Raw genomic sequence first — 19,488 nt, forward strand, 5'->3', positions numbered from 1 at the left:
AAGAGCACATATATTTTAGTCATGTTGTGCTGCGATCTTCTCATAATTCTGCTATACACTATACCGCAGGTAGCACTGGTATTGACAAAAGAATGCTGTGATTTCCAGAAACATTGAGCAGCTCATTTAAAAAGAAAGAAAATAAATAAGTTCACCCACAGATCTTAAGTCCTTTACTTTATGATCAGTCTTAAGATTCCACATTTCCATTATCTACAAAACTCTGCAGAAGAGACCTTGGTACAAACCCAGTCACTGCCCACATGTTCAGGTTTGTTCATCAAGATACATCAAGAAGCTGTAAACTGGAAGACAGTATTCTGGGAATTAAATCAGATCAGAAGGTGATGAGTCTGAGGTGATTAATGCCTACAGAGACTGGAGACCATAAACTAGAAGATAATCTAAACTATTTTATCTAACCTATCTAGGTAAATTAGACTGAATGCAAAGCACTGTATCAATAAAGCAACCTGGTTTCTAGAATCTCCATAGCCAATATTGTCAGAGCACATAAGCTTCAAAACTGGAGCAAGGTTTTCTCAAGCCACATCTGCTACATAGAAACAGTTTTGCCATATTACAGGACATGAGACTGGAACTTGACTGAAGTACATCTCTCATTCTCACAAGTTAGTGTCCAAAACTTACCCCATTCCTGGGATTTGCCTTAATTAAGAGAGAAATTTTGTTAAAGATCTTGTCTTATCACCCCGACCCAAGTTGTTCATTTCCTCCCATTTTACGTTATTTAAAGTTTACTCTATTTCTTGCCTCAATATTATTTAAATTACCAGAAATATTTAGGGACTCTATTTTAATATCACAGATGTACAACTGCCCCTTTTCAACTAATATATTATGACTACAGAAACTCTCATTCATCACAATTCCATTTCCTCCTGATGCACATCTGATGCCTATTAGCAATCCCTTCCATTGCTGTGAGGTAGTATAGGAGGTCTAAAGCTGGTTTTGTATCTTTGTTCTCTTATGTGAGCTACTCTACAAAGGCTATATCCTGAAGTCCTTACTCAGCCCTCTTTAGATCTTAGCTAGCTAGAATTAAGACTCAAGGCTGCACTAGTTGTTTACTTGTACTCTTTCTACTGTGGACAAATTGAACCTGAACCAATTCTTGGCAAGATAAAACTTCCATTGAATTCAGTGCAAGTTTTGAAAGAATAAAAACTCAGTAGTGTCTTCAGGATTTATACAGCTTCTGCATGGTCTCATATTTATCACACTAGCATCTTTAAAATATATTTTGCCTCCGTTGTATGTGCTAAATATAAAAGAAAATGACAAAAAGGAAACTTGCATTGATAAAATAACGAAGCAAAGTTGGTTTTGCAGGCAATGTTACATGTTATAGAAGACAAATGTGCTGAGATCCCTGCCACCTTGGTTATTTGGTACATTATCCAGATGTTTGTTTTAACTAAATTTATAATTACATGCTTCCCCTTCATTTCAATCAATGATTCCGGCTCCCCACCACCATTTTTCATCACAACAAATTTATCTTCAGAACTAAATGAATATTGAAGCAAACTTCAGAACACAGTATGTTGCAAGAAGCATCCTCAGCACCTGAGCATTTTAATTGTAAGTTTATAATACACATAAGACCTAACTCTGCCATCTTTGTCATGCAAAAAACTTCCCATTAACATCAGTGAGAATTTGGCTGATGTAAAGATTTCAGGAGCAATCCTCAATGTAAAAAATACAAGTTAAACAAAATATACAGCTGCAGTTCTTACTTCTAGATATTCAATATTCCTTTCCTCTAGTTTTTGCAAATGCTCTGTCTTACAGTGGTCAGAATTGAAGAATCAGCATTTAACAGATTTTACCAAAACACAGTTATTTCCTCTTCTCAGTGTAGGGAAATATCACAAATAACAGAATGTGGGAAATTATGACTTTCTAAAGGCAACTACTGTATCCTTGGAAAGAAAATGTGAAAAAAATAAATTTTAAATGTTTATAAAATGTGCTTTTGTGTATTTGCTTTTGGATCGTTATTACTACCCTTTAAAATACACATTCCAACACAGTCAGATATTGAGCTTATTACAGGACTAATGATGAAGTTTATGGCTTTGTTATACAAAAAGTCAGACTAGATGATGCAATGGTTCATTCGAGCCTTAAAAATCTATGAGTGGCATATATAGTTTGCCAGGTTTCAGAGTGGTAACTGTGTTAGTCTGTATCAGCAAAAAGAATGAGGAGTACTTATGGCACCTTAGAAACTAACAAATTTATTTGGGCATAAGCTTTTGTGGGCTAAAACCTACTTCATTGGATGCATGCAGTGGAAATACAGTAGGAAGATATATATACACAGAGAACATGAAAAAAAATGAGTGTTGCCAGACCAACTCTAACGAAGCTAATCAGTTAAGGTGGGCTATTATCAGCAGAGGGCCATATACATTGGCCAAACCGGACAGTCTCAATGCAAAAGAATAAATGAACACAAATCAGATGTCAAGAAATATAACATTCAAAAACCAGTTGGAGAACACTTCAGCCTCCCTGGTCACTCAATTACAGACCTAAAAGTCACAATTCTCCAACAAAAAAAACTTCAAAAACAGACTGCAAGGAGTCTTGGAGTTCTACAGGGAGAAACTGCAGAACTGAAATTAATTTGCAAACTGGACACCATTAAATTAGGCTTGAATAAAAACTGGAAGTGGATGGGTCATTACACAAAGTAAAAACTATTTCCTCATGCTAATTTCCTCCCTACTGTTACTCACACCTTCTTGTCAACTGTTTGAAATTGGCCATCCTGATTATCACTACAAAAGTATTTTTTTCTCCTGCTGATAATAGTTCACCTTAACTGGTTGGTTTCATTAAAGCTGGTATGTCAACATCCATTTTTTCACATTCTCTGTGTATATATATCTTCCTACTGTATTTTCCACTGCATGCATCCAATGAAGTGGGTTTTAGCCCATGAAAGCTTATGCTCAAATAAATTTGTTAGTCTCTAAGGCAGGGGTAGGCAACCTATGGCACACGTGCCAAAGGCGGCACACAACTGATTTTCAGTGGCATTCACACTGCCTGGGTCCTGGACACTGGTCTGAGGGGCTCTGCATTTTAATTTCATTTTAAATGAAGCTTCTCAAACATTTTAAAAACCTTATTTACTTTACATACAACAATAGTTTAGTTATATATTATAGACTTATAGAAATAGACCTAAAAACATTAAAATGTATTACTGGCATACGAAACCTTAAATTAGAATGAATAAATGAAGACTCGGCACGCCACTTCTGAAAGGTTGCTGACCCCTGCTCTAAGGTGCCACAAGTACTCCTCATTCTTTTTGCAGATATAAATTTTGGATATTTAAATAAAAGGGAAAACCCGCTATCCCATAATACAAAGCCATCTGAATTGCCACCCGAAACAATGCAAATGGAGTTCACCTGTGAAAGTACTCATGTTTCTATCAAACTTTTCAGTATATCTGTAGATCCAATCAAACTTTAACCCACACTTCTGCAACCACTTTTCCGCTTGTGTTTCAAAAACACAATTGTGTGCAACAGTATAAAACGTTATTATTGTTAAGATCATTCTTTCAATAACGTCAAAGGTCATTTTTGCTTAGGTGGTCAGATAATACTTATAATCAGATTCCCACAGCAAAATTTGGTGTTCACTTTTTGGAAATGTATTCTTTATTACAAAAAAATTAATATTTCTGGCCACTCTGTGATTCTGGAATTCTCTGTAATGCAGTAAAAATTTCATATTCAGACATCTGAGTTCTCCTTCCTGTTTTGAGTTCCCTGTGATCTTATCTAAAAACTTATTGTTGGAGCTTGGCAGAAAATGGAATTTCTGTTTCATAGGGAATTCCAACATTTGGAAAAAAAATGTTCATCCTGAAATTTTGAATTTCCATCCTAGCCTGGGATTTCTTTATTTCTTATGAAATGGAAATTCTGGGGGGAAAAATCTATTTGTAAACATTATGCTATTTCATTTAAATAACATCAAAACATTTCATATTAGTATTTTATATATTATAATAAATCAAAACAAAATGCTTCAGCATTGTCAAAACAAAAGTGACTATCAAAAGAAGGAAATCAAACTGAATCATTTTGAAATTTTCCTCCTGAAAATTTCACTGAAGTTAACACACATCTGTGAAACATTTTGATTTTGACAAAACTGAATTTTCTGATGGAAAACTGTTCCGTCAAAAAAAATTTGATCACCTATACAATTGCCTATGAAATTAAATATTCATCATCCCTGTGTAAATAAATCACATAAATCATACAAATTGTCCAAAATACTGGTGGTACACTTTCAGAATCTGGGCCATTTGTGAGACTGTTTGTTATGCTCAGATATTAGGTAGTGCTTACTCTTAGGTACTGCTTCTCAATACTTTCATAAGTCACTAACTCAGCTTTGTTTCCTACTTCCAGCAGATTAGGAGAAACAATTTGAGTTGTATGCTGCTGTTATCAAACAATGCCTGTCTGCATATGAAAGAGGAATACTTTGAGCTCAGTTCTGTGCTTAGTCCACTAGATCAAGCTGCCTCTCATACTGCCTTTCCTTGTGGCCATATTGGCTGCTCAGCAGAGGAGTAAGATCAATTGCAGACAGTCACCCAACAGCCAGACTGAGCTTGTGGTAGACCAAAAAGAGTAACCCCCTTCTCCCAAGCTGTACATTGGCCCTGGCAGAGTACCCACCAAAAATCTGAGGGGTGAGTGGCTATGGATCACCCTACGTAGTTGTAAAGTGAACTGTGAATAGTCCTTAATTTTTAGGCATGGAGTCCTAGCCACAAATGCTAGACGCTCACTTCTTTTTAAAAATTAAAGCTGAGCTTGGCCTTGAGTGTTAGGTAAACCCATGGCCAAAGTAGGGCTACTCACTCAGGTGCCATTCTAACAGATCTGCAATAAGTCGCCACTCAAGTAGTCAACAAACCCAGCTGCACTAACTTACCCATTTCCACTTCAGATGTTCTGCAGCTTTTCTGCTCATTTGCTTTTCATTTCTCCGTAGTAACAAGACATTTGTAACAAAGATCTTCCCATTCTGTACTTCTCAGTGAGAGGCCTTATTGGTTTTGAGCTTGTTTTTTGAAAGTTAACTTAACGGGTATTCTTCAGGGACAGCATAAAACAATAATTCTGCAGCAATATAGAGAAGCTTGCTGATTCATTATAACTTGCTTTCCACTGCTGTTATATAAAGAAATTATGTAATAGCTTTTTCTAGTGCTTAAGCTACTTTTTAATATCAGAAGGAAATGATTTGCAGGTTGTTTTTTTTTTTAAAAAAAAAATATCAGTGCTGGTATCTGGCCGGAAACATGTTTAAAGGTCCCTGTTCCTGCAATGTATTGATTATGGAAGCATTGGATAGCAGTGCTATACAGCAACTATGGCTGCCCTTCCATTGTGAAGCCCCATAAAAATCCCAAATGACCTATTTACAAGTTTAATGGATGTACTTTTCATGAATCAAAGTTAATGGTAATTATAACATGGCCCGTGCACTAAAGACATCCAAACATGATATTTCATATCAAATTAACTGTGATTTAATCAGAGGACATAAATAGGCCATTTAATGTGCTGTACATCAGTTACAGTATATCACCACATATGTTTTATGGTATGGCAAAAAATAAAAGCCATATTTAGCAGAGAATAAGCCACATTAAAACAACATTAGCTACTGTGTTTATTCTTAAAGAGGGATAACTTTCAGCCCGGTGCCCACAATGAGTAGCTGTGCTGGTTCTTGGGAGGATGGTAAAAATCCTTTCCCGCCCCCCCAGCATGGAGCCAAAGGATCTGCTCTATGGGCATTACTGCAGCCCCTGCTTCTAATGCACTCCCAGCAGAGTAGAAAAGAGAATCAAGACATCCATTGATGGATGGTGAACAGAGAGCTGCGGTGGAACTCAGCTCTGTGCCATGCTCTATGGACGATATCTAACCCATGGGGAATGCCTAAGTCCGTTAACCCTTGACCTCACCCTTTGCACAGTGTGGGATGCTTTCTCAGGGCACCCAGTACTATGGGTAACCTTGTTACCTCCTTAACTCCAGCATAAGAAAGTCTATCTTGTGCTAGTTGGGCATCAGCTTTAGTACACACCAGCCTTCTAATCGCTCATGCATTCTCCTCAGAACTCTAGCCTTGCTTTGCAGGTAACTGTAGATACACCTCAAACTTCAAGCCTCCTTGAAGAATGTTCCCATGTAGTAACCATCTTCTGTCACTGGACACTCAAAAATTGCCAAGTCCATTGTCTCCAAAGAGAAAGTAGATACACCCAGCCTGTTAGATTAGCTAAGGATTCACGCTTTCTTTAATATATTACATTGTGATGAAGTTATAGTAAAACTAAGAATAAATGTATTAATAAAGAACAGAAATTTAAGTAAAACTAAGCGAAGACAGCAGAAACTGAAAATGGTTACAAATAAAAGTAAAATGTGCTTCTAAAAGCAGGAACACAACTTTAGCAGGCTTTAATCTTTGTCTAAAGCAGTTTTCTCACCTATAGCCACCTCTTAGCATCACCAACCCATATGGCAAGGGCGGGGGGGATGCCACAGGAAAGCATCACACACAGTGGAACTGCACCAGTTCCACCATTAAAGGGTTCTCTATGGCTGCAATTTCACTTATTATTTTAAGTGATGCATGATTTACTGATGTCACATCAAAGGGAGACAGATAACTAAAACCCTGTTTAATGCTTTGAAAATATAGGACCATGCGCAACATTTTTAAAATGGCAGGTCTGAAGTAGATGCTCAAAACTGAACTTGTAATCAAACTATCCATTTGTACATGCATTTCCAATTTCTACATTCCAATCTGGTAAGACTGACACACACACACTTTTGTGCATGGACTTTTTCCCATGGACTCTATAATTCTGATGTAACAGGTTCATGTTGAGCACACACATTTGAAAATGTATTGATAATATTCCCAGCAAAATGGATAATAGTTCCTAGTTGTGACTCAGATGCACAACAGGCACTGTTAGAGGTTTCGGAAAACCTACCTCTCCATTTGCACATAAACATATATTAAGGAGTCACCTCTACCTAAACATTACAATATCTCCTATTGAAAATAAAATAGTGATCCAGTCTCTGAGGCTAAAATTTAAAAGCTACTCAATCTACTGTCTGAATTATTTGTTCAAATTAGTAGCAAGAAGCCAGGTAGGAGAGGCCTGGAGAAGGTTGCAGGCACAAATTATACAGTGAAGCCAAGAGACCCAAGAGATATTTCCCTAAATCTGCAATACTTTATTATTGTCACATGGAATCTATAATAATTTCAGGACAATATGAAGTGCTAAATTGTGCCCTTAAGGCACAGGACTGTGCTGGGAGCAATGAGGAGTCACAACTCTGCACAACGAGTTCAGAAAGGCCTTGTGCCTCAGAAAGAACAATTTCTCACTGAGGTTGCTAGTGCCAACAGGATTCATAGTCCATATCCTTCTCTAGGTTCAAGCTACCTGCTCCTGTCAATGCACTGAGACTGCCCCAGAGCCAGTAGAAAGGGGTCAGGGACTGCAATTACGGCTGGGCTCACGGGGCTCTGGGTAAAGGGCTGTTTAATTGCAGTGTAGAGATCTGGGCTTGGACTGGAGCCTGGGCTCTAGGATCTTCCAAGGTGGGAGGATGCTAGAGCTCAGGCTGCAGCCTGAGCCCAAACTTCTACACCACAATTAAACAGACTCTTAACTCGAGCCCCTTAGCCAGAGTCAGCTGACATGGGCCAGCCACTGGTATCTCATTGCGATGTACATAAGAACGGCCATACTGGGTCAGATCAAAGGTTCATCCAGTCCAGTATCCTGTCTGCCGACAGTGGCCAATGCCAGGTGCCCAGAGGGAATTAAACCTAACAGGTAATGATCAAGTGATCTCTCTCCTGCCATCCATCTCCACCCTCTGACAAACAGAGGCTAAGGACATTGTTCCTTACCCATCCTGGCTAATAGCAATTAATGGTCTTAACCTCCATGAATTTATCTAGTTCTCTTTTAAACCCTGTTATAGTCCTAGCCTTCACAACCTCCTCAGGCAAGGAGTTCCACAGGGTGACTGTGCGCTGTGTGAAGAATTTCCTTTTACTTCTTTTAAACCTGCTGCCCATTCATTTCATTTGGTGGCCCCTAGTTCTTATATTATGAGAACAAGTAAATAACTTTTCCTTATTCACTTTCTCCACACTACTCATGATTTTATCTGTCATATGCCACCTTAGTCTCCTCTTTTCCAAGCTGAAAAGTCCTAGTCTCTTTAATCTCTCCTCATATGGGACCCGTTCCAAACACTTAATCATTTTAGTTGCCCTTCTCGGAACCTTTTTTAATGCCAGTATATCTTTTTTGATATGAGGAGACCACATCCGTATGCAGTATTCAAGATGTGGGCATACCATGGATTTACATAAGGGCAATAAGATATTCTCCATCTTATTCTCTATCCCTTTTTTAATGATTCCTAACATCCTGTTTGCTTTTTTGACTGCCACTGCATGGATGTCTTCAGCAAAGTGTCCTCGATGACGCCAAGATCTCTTTCCTGATTAGTTGTAGCTAAATTAGCCCCTAACGTATTGCATGTTTAGTTGGGGTTATTTTTTTCCAATGTGCATTACTTTACATTTATTCACATTAAATTTCATTTGCCATTTTATTGCCCAATCACTTAGCGTTGTTAGATCTTTTTGAAGTTCTTCCAAGTCTGCTTTGGTCTTAACTATCTTGAGCAGGTTAGTATTGCCTGCAAACTTTGCCACCTCACTGTAGAAATATCCTTAGTGTGCTATACAAGGGGATGAGTCTGCTTGCACCCTTTTTACCTGCACGTGCATGGAAGGACCTATCACAATCTAGCCGTAAGGATTAAGCAGGGAAACTGCAGTTTCCCTTAACAGTAATGGGAAGTGTTCCTAGAGTTCTTGCAAATTAAAGGCCACTTTGTGACATTCTCATGGTGATGCACAGGGAGTGGAAACAAGCAAGAGCCCTCCCTTCAATGATAACCCACACAAGACCAAGTCATAACAACACTTCCTATGCTTGGGGAAGTCCAGGGGCAGCTCTCTTGGTATGTAATGAGGAACAAACCATCCCCCAGGGTCAGGACTACAGTCCCTTTCCATCACAGCACCAGTGGAGTGAGTGAGGTTGCTACACCAGGAAGTGCAGGCTGCAACATCAAGAATATGACATTCAGTGCTGTCCACTCTTGCACTGGAGGGAGTACGTCACTGCACTGCCTCTATACTCAGGCCAGTGGCTAACTGCCATGATTTGAGCCTACAACAAGAACACACTTTTTAGTCTGTGTTTTGTAGGACTGTGTATTTAAAGGAGAAACAAGCTCAATTGTTTTTCAGTGATGGTTTAGGGTTGATCTAGTGTGACAGGGTTGATCTACTCACTGCTGGATGGCACCAACTCATGGTGGTTCTGGGGGATTAGCTCAATCAGGCCAACAGCTCTTCCAGCAGTTACACTCCAACAGTGTATTCTCTACAGCCTCTCTCTCTCTCCAGGAAGCACAGCATCCTCTTTGTGACTCAGCCCTCTGGCTAGGTCAGTACTGTGGTTTCCCCTTCTGGGTGCGGAGAGTGCATCAAGATTCTAGCTCTCCGGTTGTCTCAGACTATCTTCTGCTTCACTGCCTCACAATTCCACTCCCACAGTTGCTGGCAGGGAAACCCAAGCTCACCTTCTACTCTGGGTTCTGGCTCAGGGAACCTCTACACAGCAGCCAACATCCATTTGCTGCTTCTTGCTGTCTTTCTCTTAGCTGTTTCCATACTCCTGGTTTTCCCCTCTTCTGTGGATTTGCCAGTCTCTTCACTCCTTCCTCCCATGGAGTAACTTTAGAAAACTCATCTCTGCAGCTCCTCTCCTGTCTCCAAAGGAGCAACTATAGACTTTTCTCTGTTGTCTCCTTGGCTTCCTATTTCTTGTCTTTTGTAGAATCCCCACCTGTCCCTCACAAGTGAGGTGCCTCCAGCCTAAAGCTCCTATATTTGCAGCCTAATTAGCTGATTGGGCCCACCTGGCCTAATTCAGCTCTTGGGGACCAAGGGCCAGTGTGGGGACCTCACCCCATCACACCCTGCCCATACCAAAGGGGTGGGCAGAACTGCTGATAAATAGAAAACCCAATCTGAAAATACAGTTCTGCAACATTGGAGTAAGAGGTGGAAGAAAGTGGAAACTACTTTGTTCTTCATATCATAATTTGAAGAAAGAGGCATTCTGATGTGTATGAAGATTTACTGTCTATTATCAAAGGGAATTAAAAAATCAAATTTCAAATCCAATTTTGAAAATCAACATGAAAAGAAGGAAATGGAATGAAGCAGAAGTGAATGTTATTGTGTTTCAACACGGCATCAGGCCTGTCACTTTAAAATAGCATATTGGTGGGAGGGCAAAGAAACCCTGCTATAGCACTGGTACCCACTCGTAAATTGGGGAGTTACATTTTATCTAACTGATTCGTTTGAACAGAACAATTAATGTTTTATACACAGACAAGGGCTGAGTGCCTCTGTAACAGACATACTAAATACGTAAGTAGTGATCACTGGCTTATTCTACAAATGCCAACCATTAGGACATTCAAAATCTAATTTTTCCCTTTGCTGCTTTGGTTTTATAATTTATTGTATTCCTCTTTTACTTTAGTTGGTTCAGCACATGCCAAGAGTTTGACTGAATGTGGAAATCATCCGCAAGCTTAATGTACTCCTGTAATTGAGAAAAGCTGTTGAAAGGTCTGAAGAGGCTACGGCACCAACCTTGACCAAATAGATACATAAAACTACAAGGCAGAAGACAGTAAATGTATTGAATTCAAATGATTATGATAGGTTCCACTTTTGGTAAAAAATATCAACCAATCCTACCAAGTCATTTTGGCTTATAACATACAGCACTAGAAAACAGCATGCTCTCTAGTTTTCCTGCTTTGACACTACTTGCAAAATGCCTTAAATGTTGTGCAAGACCCTATTAGAACACACAAATATAGTGTTTTCCATACACAAAGAGGGCCACATTCTTTTAGTCTAAATCAAAACTTTTTTATCATGTGAATGAACAAAAGGAATGTCTCTATGCAAGACAGCATAATGTCTCTTCCCTTTAACAAGCTGCATAAGTGCTGAACACAAATGGCAGCCACACACAAGCGGCAACAAACTCCTAGGGACAAAAAGGTACATTACAAAGAAAAGACAAAATCATAACTGTTATGTAGTTACGTACAAGACAAACTTGTAAATGACTATATATGTGTTCAAACTTGGTCATTGGAAGTCTAACTATGCCATATTTTGTGAGCACAATAATGAAAGTCCAATGAACATGAGCTCTAAAAGTCTACTTTTAGTTGAGGTCTCCTCCCTTCCTTCCTTCCCCCCCCACCCGTATTTACAGCTGAGCAAATTAATTTTTCAGTTCAGGGCTGAACCAAAAAATATGGGAAAAAATGTTGTTTCAGGTTGACCTGAAATTGAAAATTCACTTTTTCTTGCCAAAACAAAAACCCACCAACCAAAAAAACCGCACACCTGTTTTTGGTTTAAACTAAAATTTTGTTCTACCTGAAATAAAGTTTTCTTCATTTTTTATTTGGTTTTCAGGTGTTTTTTTACCTTTTGTTTTTATTTTTTTGAAATAAATATAGCTAACTATCGAACGCTTTCTCATAGTCAACAAAGTTGATGTACAACGAGGAGTTCCACTCCATAGACTGCTCGACTATGATGCGAAGCGTTGCTATCTGGTCCGTGCATGCTAACTGTGTAAATGAAACATTACTTTAAAATGAAGTTTTTCTTAAAAATATCTTTTATTGGACAAAACTATTTGCAGAATTCAACCAGAATTTGCAAATCATTTCAGTTAAGCTGAAACTGCACTTTTTGGCAAATAAACTATTCATTTGAAAAAAATCACCCAGCTCTAACCCCAGCATCAAGATTAAGAGGTATTCTGGAAATAAGTCCCTCAGAAGGCAGAGTTTGCTAATGTGCACAAGCAACCCTAATGTTTAGGTGCAATTCCTGATTGATTTTGAAGAAAAAAAAGAAAGGAGATCAGAAAGAACAAAGGCAAGGCAGGAGGCAGCAAAACGAGAAGGAAAGGAATACAGTAAAGAGAAAAGCAGGAACTCACAAGAAATTGAAGTCATCTGTTTGCAAAACTAGATTAATTTCTATTCTCTATTATGCTCATCAACGTTTCTCAGCTCCTGACCTGATTTGGGTGTAGTTGGCTGACAACTATTCATGAATGGCTATAATTGAAGATACCATCATTCATATTAGAAGAAACATTCTAACTATCATGTTTTATGTTCAGTGGAGAGGCTCTGATTTGATCATGAACTGACACAAAGGGATAAAGATCCATATACTGTGAAGTGTATGACTGCTTCCTGGAAAAAAGCTGTAGAACATCTGAAGTGGAAATGGGTAACTTTGTGATGCTCACAAGGGGATGTGTGTTCAGGCATAGTAAGTACCCTATTTTGCCTGAACTGTGTTTGCTTGTTCAATATTGTTGTAGAGCTAAAGCTCTTTCATTTACATATGTTTTCCAAAGGAAGTTCTCTACCCTTCAGTATGGAACAAGGGGTCATTACATCTCCTTATATAAGGCTAGATACATGTGAGATGCTAAGCATCCCCAGTTCCCTTGACATAATAGCAACTGAGTGTATTTAACACTCTGCAGGATCAGCCCAAAGGAATTTCAGGAGAGAATGTATTAGGGGCATGACAGCTATCATACACAGTGGTGTGTTTTTAATCTGGTTGGTTTAGCATTCTAATAATAAATACACACACACACAATGGCTTAGTCCTGAACTACTTAGGCAAACTCCCATTAGCCTTAATTGAGGTTTGCCTTTCAAGACTTGGCTCAATGTTATTTGGTAATGAGCATGTTGGTATAAAAGAAGGCTCTCTCTTCTAGTGGAACAGAGATAAGCAATACTCCCATCTAGTGATGCAATGCGTAACCTAACATTTTAAGAAGCTAAAAACTATATATTCAAGTATATTGCACACATATTTAATTCTTTATTTTATGTAGATAATATTCCATAAGGGCGAGACAAAGGATTGCAAGCTTTGAACCTGGGACAATAGGTATCCACATAGTGCTCAGGTCATGACCACCACCTTGCAGCTCACCTGAACAACTTTGAAAAGGGAACTAATCAAGTGCTAGCTTACAAAGGGCCTCACACCTGAAGCCCCGGATTGGGGGAAAACATCCAACACCCTTGACTCACTGAGGAGCTCTATTTAAACCAGGAAGAGACTAAGGAAGTTGAGCAACCAGAGGAATCTCTGGCTGGCTGCTATTATGGACTACTCCTTCTTACCTGACTCCTGCATTCCTGCCTGCTTGTACCCTCATTCTCATAGACATCTGTCTGTTCCCAGTTCCTGCTTTCCTGCTGCACTCCAGGTCCCTGTTCCTATACCTTACCCTCATGCTGACTCTGACTTTTGGGTTGGTAGCTGATCTGTCTCCAACTTTGACCTTTGGATTGGCACAGGACTCTAACCATTACACTTGACCACCCATGCCCCCAGGCATCATGCTGTAACAAACAACTCAGTCCTCTCTCTTCTACTGGAGAGTAATTATTTCCTTCCATTCACATATTATGATTCAGCCATACATTTTTCTCACTTTTCAAATAATTTTCATAAAACCTTTTTATATCAAAATTCAGTCTCTTGTGAATTATTTTAATTCAATAAATTTAAAAAACGTAAAATTTCACAGAAATTGGATTAAATAATCCTGCCACTAGTTCAGCTGGTCAACCCATCTCACACACAAATTCACACCCTGCTGTAGCCTGATTGTGATCATAGCTTCTCAATTACCCCTGAAAAATGACTTCTGTCTGGACCGGTCTGGTACTCTGTGTGAGAAACACATGTACTCTTAATCCTATGGTCTGGTTTTAGAATCCCCGTCAAGCTACTCTTACCCACCACAGAATCTCTTTATGATGGTTGAGAAGAGTGAAGTGAGTTCTGTCCACCCAAACTCTTTTTTCCTGACCCTTTCTGGTAAGCTAGTACCGTTTCCTCTCCAATGATAAGGCTTTGGATGAATACTGCTTCTAATTCTCTGATTCCTTCACAAGACACTGCTGCTTTTCCTCTTAGCAAGCATTGGTCACTTTAAGTCTGCCTGTGCAGCAGCAGCACAATTTATCCTCTTTCTGTTGCATTGATGATTGCACTAGGCAGAGTGCACATACTTTCCCAACACTATAGATCACCAGGTCTGGAGAATGCAGGCTGCAGCAGATTTTTGAGCTGCAAGGCTTCAATTCTTATGGCTTGTCCCTGTGAAGAAACACATTGGCTCCTCAAGCAATGTTTTCCTTAGCCAGACAAAGGCCAGGTCTACACTGCGACTTTAAATCTGTTTAATGGCCGATATACCGATTTAACGCTGTATCCGTTCACATGACGTCGTCATTAATATCGAGTTAAACGGCTCCTTAAATCGATTTCGGAAATCCTCCCAAACGAGAGAAGTAGCGCTAAATTCGATAGCGATAACTCAGATTAGGGTTCGTGTGGACGGAAATGACATATTGGGCCTCCGGGCGCATCCCGAGTGCAGCACTGACCGCTCTGGACAGCAATCTGAACTCGGATCAGCGGGCAGGTAAACAGGAAAAGCCCGCAAACTTTTTGAATTACATTTCTGCTTGCCCGTGTGGAAGCTCTGATCAGCACGGCTGGCGATGCAGTCTGAAATCGAAAGAGCTCCAGCATAGACCGTACGGGAGATACTATGTCTGATCGCTGTATGGGGAGACTAATCTGTTGTATCCAGCTCCGTTACAGAAACACGAAATGCCAAAGCGTTTGAATAAAACTCCAGGATACACAGCGCTGCGGTGACAAGCGTAACGGGAAGCCAGAGACTCAATGGGCGCTCATGAGGGAGGGAGGGGGTATGAGACTCCAGCTATCCCACAGTCCACAGCAGTCTCTGAAAATTATTTGCATCTTGCTGAGCTCCCAATGTCTGTAGGTTCAACACAGTGTCTGGCGTGTTTCAGGGAAAGCCTCTAGTTTATTTCCCCCCCACCACGTGAAAAAAAGGGAAAGTTGCTGCTGCTATGGCGTTGCTCAAGCACTCCGCGAAAAAGGCGCCAAGGTTGGTCTGCTGCCTTCACAAAGGGAGGGGTGAGGCTGTACCAGCACCACCCGGGGAATGTTTCGCCCCATCAGGCACTGTGCTCTCAACAGGAAGTGGGAACTATGGGATAGCTGAGAACAGGCCTACCCACAGTGCACCGCTCCTGAAATCGATGGTAGCTTTGGACCATGGACGCAAACAATCGATTTTGGGATCCCACTGTGGACGCGCTAAACCAATTTTATTAGATCTGTTTTGTAATATCAGTTTAAGCTAATTCGAAATAATCGTGCAGTGTAGACGTACCCAAAGAGTCTGACTGCCCGTCTTCTGAATTGCTCAGGTAAGTGCCTCTTGGAGTTACTATATGCCTTCCCAAGCTGCTGGCTTGTTAATATCCAGTGGACTAGAGCTCCCTACTCTACTAAACACAGTTTGGGTATTCAGCTGTTCTTCCTTCATTGTTTTCTGAGGCTGAAATGCAAGGCATACTCTACTGGTATGGTCACTGAAATAAGGGATTGGCCAAATAGCTTTCTCCACCACACTTTATAGCCAGTCACCTAAATCTATTTCCTTCTCTGCTTATATTGTATTGCCCCTCAAATTCATTCTGGGGGGTGGACAACAATTTACCCAAGTTACTTAACGTCAAGGACATATAAACCATTACAAAATTAGTAGGTATCAACTGAAATGTGAATGTGCCTTCTGCAATTTCCCAAATTTGCATACAATTTCAAACTTTCAGTCCTTTATGCATTGTAGTCATCTAAAAGAAACAAAAGAATTTTAAGTTCTGATGAGTGACCTTATTACAGAACCTAAAAAATGCATATTAATGACCACTATTCACAGTGTGGATTGCCATATTTTATGGATTAACACATAAATAAATAGAAAAATACCATAAATATTGCATTAAAATATTTCTTTTTACAAATGTCACTTAGCCTTAATTATTTATAAATGGGACCCTACAAAATTCACGGTCCATTTTGGTCAATTTCACGGTCATAGGATTTTAAAACTCATAAATTTCATGATTTCAGCTATTTAAATCTGATATTTCATGGTGTTGTAATTGTAGGGGTCCTGACCCAAAAAGGAGTTGTAGGGTGGTTGCAAGGTTATTGTAGGGAGGGTTGTGGTACTGCTACTCTTACCTCTGCGCTGCTGCTGTCAGTGGCACTGCCTTCAGAGCTGGGCAGCTGGAGAGTGGTGGCTGTTGGCTGGGAGCCCAGCTCTGAAGGCAGAGTAACCACCAGCAGCAGTGCAGAAGTAAGGATGACATGTATGGTATTGCCACCTTTATTTCTGTGCTGCTGCCTGCAGAGCTGCCATTCCCTGGCCACCCAGCTCTGAAGGCAGCAGTGCAGAAGTAATGGAGGCAATACCATACCATATCAAAGCCACCCTTATAGTTAGGGAAAGCTTCCTAATATCTAACCTAAATTTCCCTTGCTCCAAATTAAGCCCATTGTTTCTTGTCCTACCTTCATTGGTCATGAAGAACAATTGATCACTGTTCTCTATGTAACACCCCTTAACATATTTGAAGACTGTTATCAGATCCCCACTAAGTCTTCTCTTCTCAAGACTAAACATGCCCAATCCTTTTAACTTTTCCTGATAGGTCAAAGGAAATAGATCATTCAAAGGAATAAAAATAGCACATACAGATCAGGGCTCAATAGTCCTGCGGCTCACTTCTGGTTTATGTCTAATATTTCTAAAGTCCATGCACCAAATTTCAGACTGGCCACTGGCAGGGTCAGGAAGAAACTGAGTTACCCTTCATGTGTTTAGGGGCTGTACCTTTTGGGCAGGTATGGAGCATATTGTTGGGTGAAAAGAGAGAGAGTCTGAATGGGGGTGAGTAAAAACAGTAGGCATTTTCCCCCTTCAGTTGTAATCCTCCACTCCTATCCCTGCACACTGTAAATGTTTTTTTCCAGCACAGATGGTTTAAAACATCTTCTAACTGTTTACTGTGGCAGGTGGTGATGTATTTTGAGAATCTCCAATCTAAACTCACCTCTCTTCTGTGTACACATAAATACCGAGGCATTACGGTCCTTTGTCAGAATCCAAAACATCCAGTCTATATTATGCTATGTAGTATCATTTGTACAGTGTCCACTTGCTTTTAGATAGCAGTAACATTCATCAGATTGTAAATTCATTGATATATAGCTTCTTGGGAGGACTCCTGAACTAGTTCTATACTGGATCCAAAGAAGAATTTGCCTCAAAATGGGAAGGAAAGGGAGGCTTTGTTTGAATTATGGCGAAAACAATATCAGAGCCTAGTTGATATTTGGCTCAGAATTTAAGTCACATGTTAATAACACCATTCCAAAGAGGCAGTTCTGACTTTCTTCCTCCTTACTTTCCTTTGTTATACATATGTTTTGGATTATTGTTTTAAAGAATAAAATACCACAGTAAAACAGGAAGAGCTGTAAGTGGCAAAATTTGGAATCTAGGTGTGATATCCTGGCCCACTGAAGTCAGCAGCAAAATTCTCATGGACTTCAATGGGGCAAGGATTTCATCCTAGATTTTGAACACCAGAAGTCTCAAGGGTGTTCAGTTGTCAAAGGGGTTATTTCTGTTTATTATAGACCAAATGCAAAATCTGGATCTGGTGTGTTGATTTTGAATCCCGCTAGCCCCCATCCTTTGCCCCTCCTTAATTTGGTGAATGAACAGCACATTTATCAATTTGTTTCCCTATCCCATGCTGCACTGTGGGCACAGACACTTAAGAATATTTTGATAATTTGAAATCACTTTTTCATATCCTTCTACTATCCATTTTAGGGAACTGATGATGATTAGGGAAACAGCATGTTGATTAGAAAAGGAAACTGAGAAATCTATTATCTGAGCTCAGAAAATTTAGGATTATACATAATTAGGAATAAGCCCACAGTTCTGTTCAGAGCCAGTTAGATTCTCATTTGAATACATAATTACACCCTATCCCATCTGCCACATCTCCCACCCCATGTTCTATCCATTTCCACCCAGTATCTTTTTAAAAGTAAATATAGATAGTAAAAGACTAATCTAAAAAAAAAATCTTCCTTGGACCTGTTCCAGCCTATCATGAAATAAACAGATTTCTTCATATGCACTGTCCATATTTAATATTTTCCCTCTAAATTGTTTTAACATATACAGTGTATTGTTTCTCCAGATGAGGAAAAAGGAATCAACTCCCATATATGAAGTTATAGCTAATGAGTTGTTGTCAGCATTGATAGCCAAACTTCTTAAAATATACAAGAAAAAAAAAACTGTGATAAAGTGCTGATTGTAAAAACTGAAGACTAGCGATCATGGATTTACCATGAAATCTGAGTAAAGGGCAGCATGTAGTTTCACTGCTTAAGGAACAAATCAAGTACTAAATTACAACTCGGAGTAAGAATTTGGTCTGTCTTTATGTTCCAAAAGTAGAACTACACTTCCCATCACCATCCATGGCACAGCCTCCTTCTCACTCCATATTGACGCTAAAGCCCCATTCACCCTGCAATGGTTTCTCTTCCCATTCTAATAGCCCATGCAAGGGAATACAGGTGAGCAAACCGCATTGAGTATGTCTACACAGAAGCTGGGAGGTGTAATTCCCACTTAGAAATACAATGTGCTTGAACTAGCTCACTAAAATATCAATGTATCCACAGTGGCATGGGGGCAGCTGGGATTAACCGCCCGCATTTGTTGGGTATTGAGCAGGACTGTGTGCAGGTGGGTAGCTGAGCCACTGCCCATGACACTGATGTCGCACTGCTATTTTTAGACACTAATTCAAGCGAAACTAGCACGTCTGCATCTACCCAAGATGAGAATTACACCTCCCAGCTGCTGTGTAGACCTACCCATTGCATGTAAGTCATGTCATCATTATCTACAAATTCCCCTGCAATGCTCACTATTCACCAAGAGAGGTTTTCACTGCCTAACTGTGGATCTTCCCCTCCACATGGCAACCCGAGCCCAGCACCATGGAAGAGAACTCATCTTTGGAGTTGCCTCTCAGTAACCAACCATCCAGGTAAGGAAAGATGTGAATTCCCATTTTCCTGAGATAGGCAGCCACTACAGTCATGCACTGGTAAACACACATGGGACTGAGGATTGGACAAAAGTGAGCTCTGTATATGGATAATGCTGACTTGCCACTACAAATCTCAGAAATTGTCTGA

The sequence above is a fragment of the Chelonoidis abingdonii genome, chromosome 6, assembly GCF_003597395.2.
Source record: "Chelonoidis abingdonii isolate Lonesome George chromosome 6, CheloAbing_2.0, whole genome shotgun sequence".
In the NCBI taxonomy this organism is placed as follows: domain Eukaryota; kingdom Metazoa; phylum Chordata; order Testudines; family Testudinidae; genus Chelonoidis; species Chelonoidis abingdonii.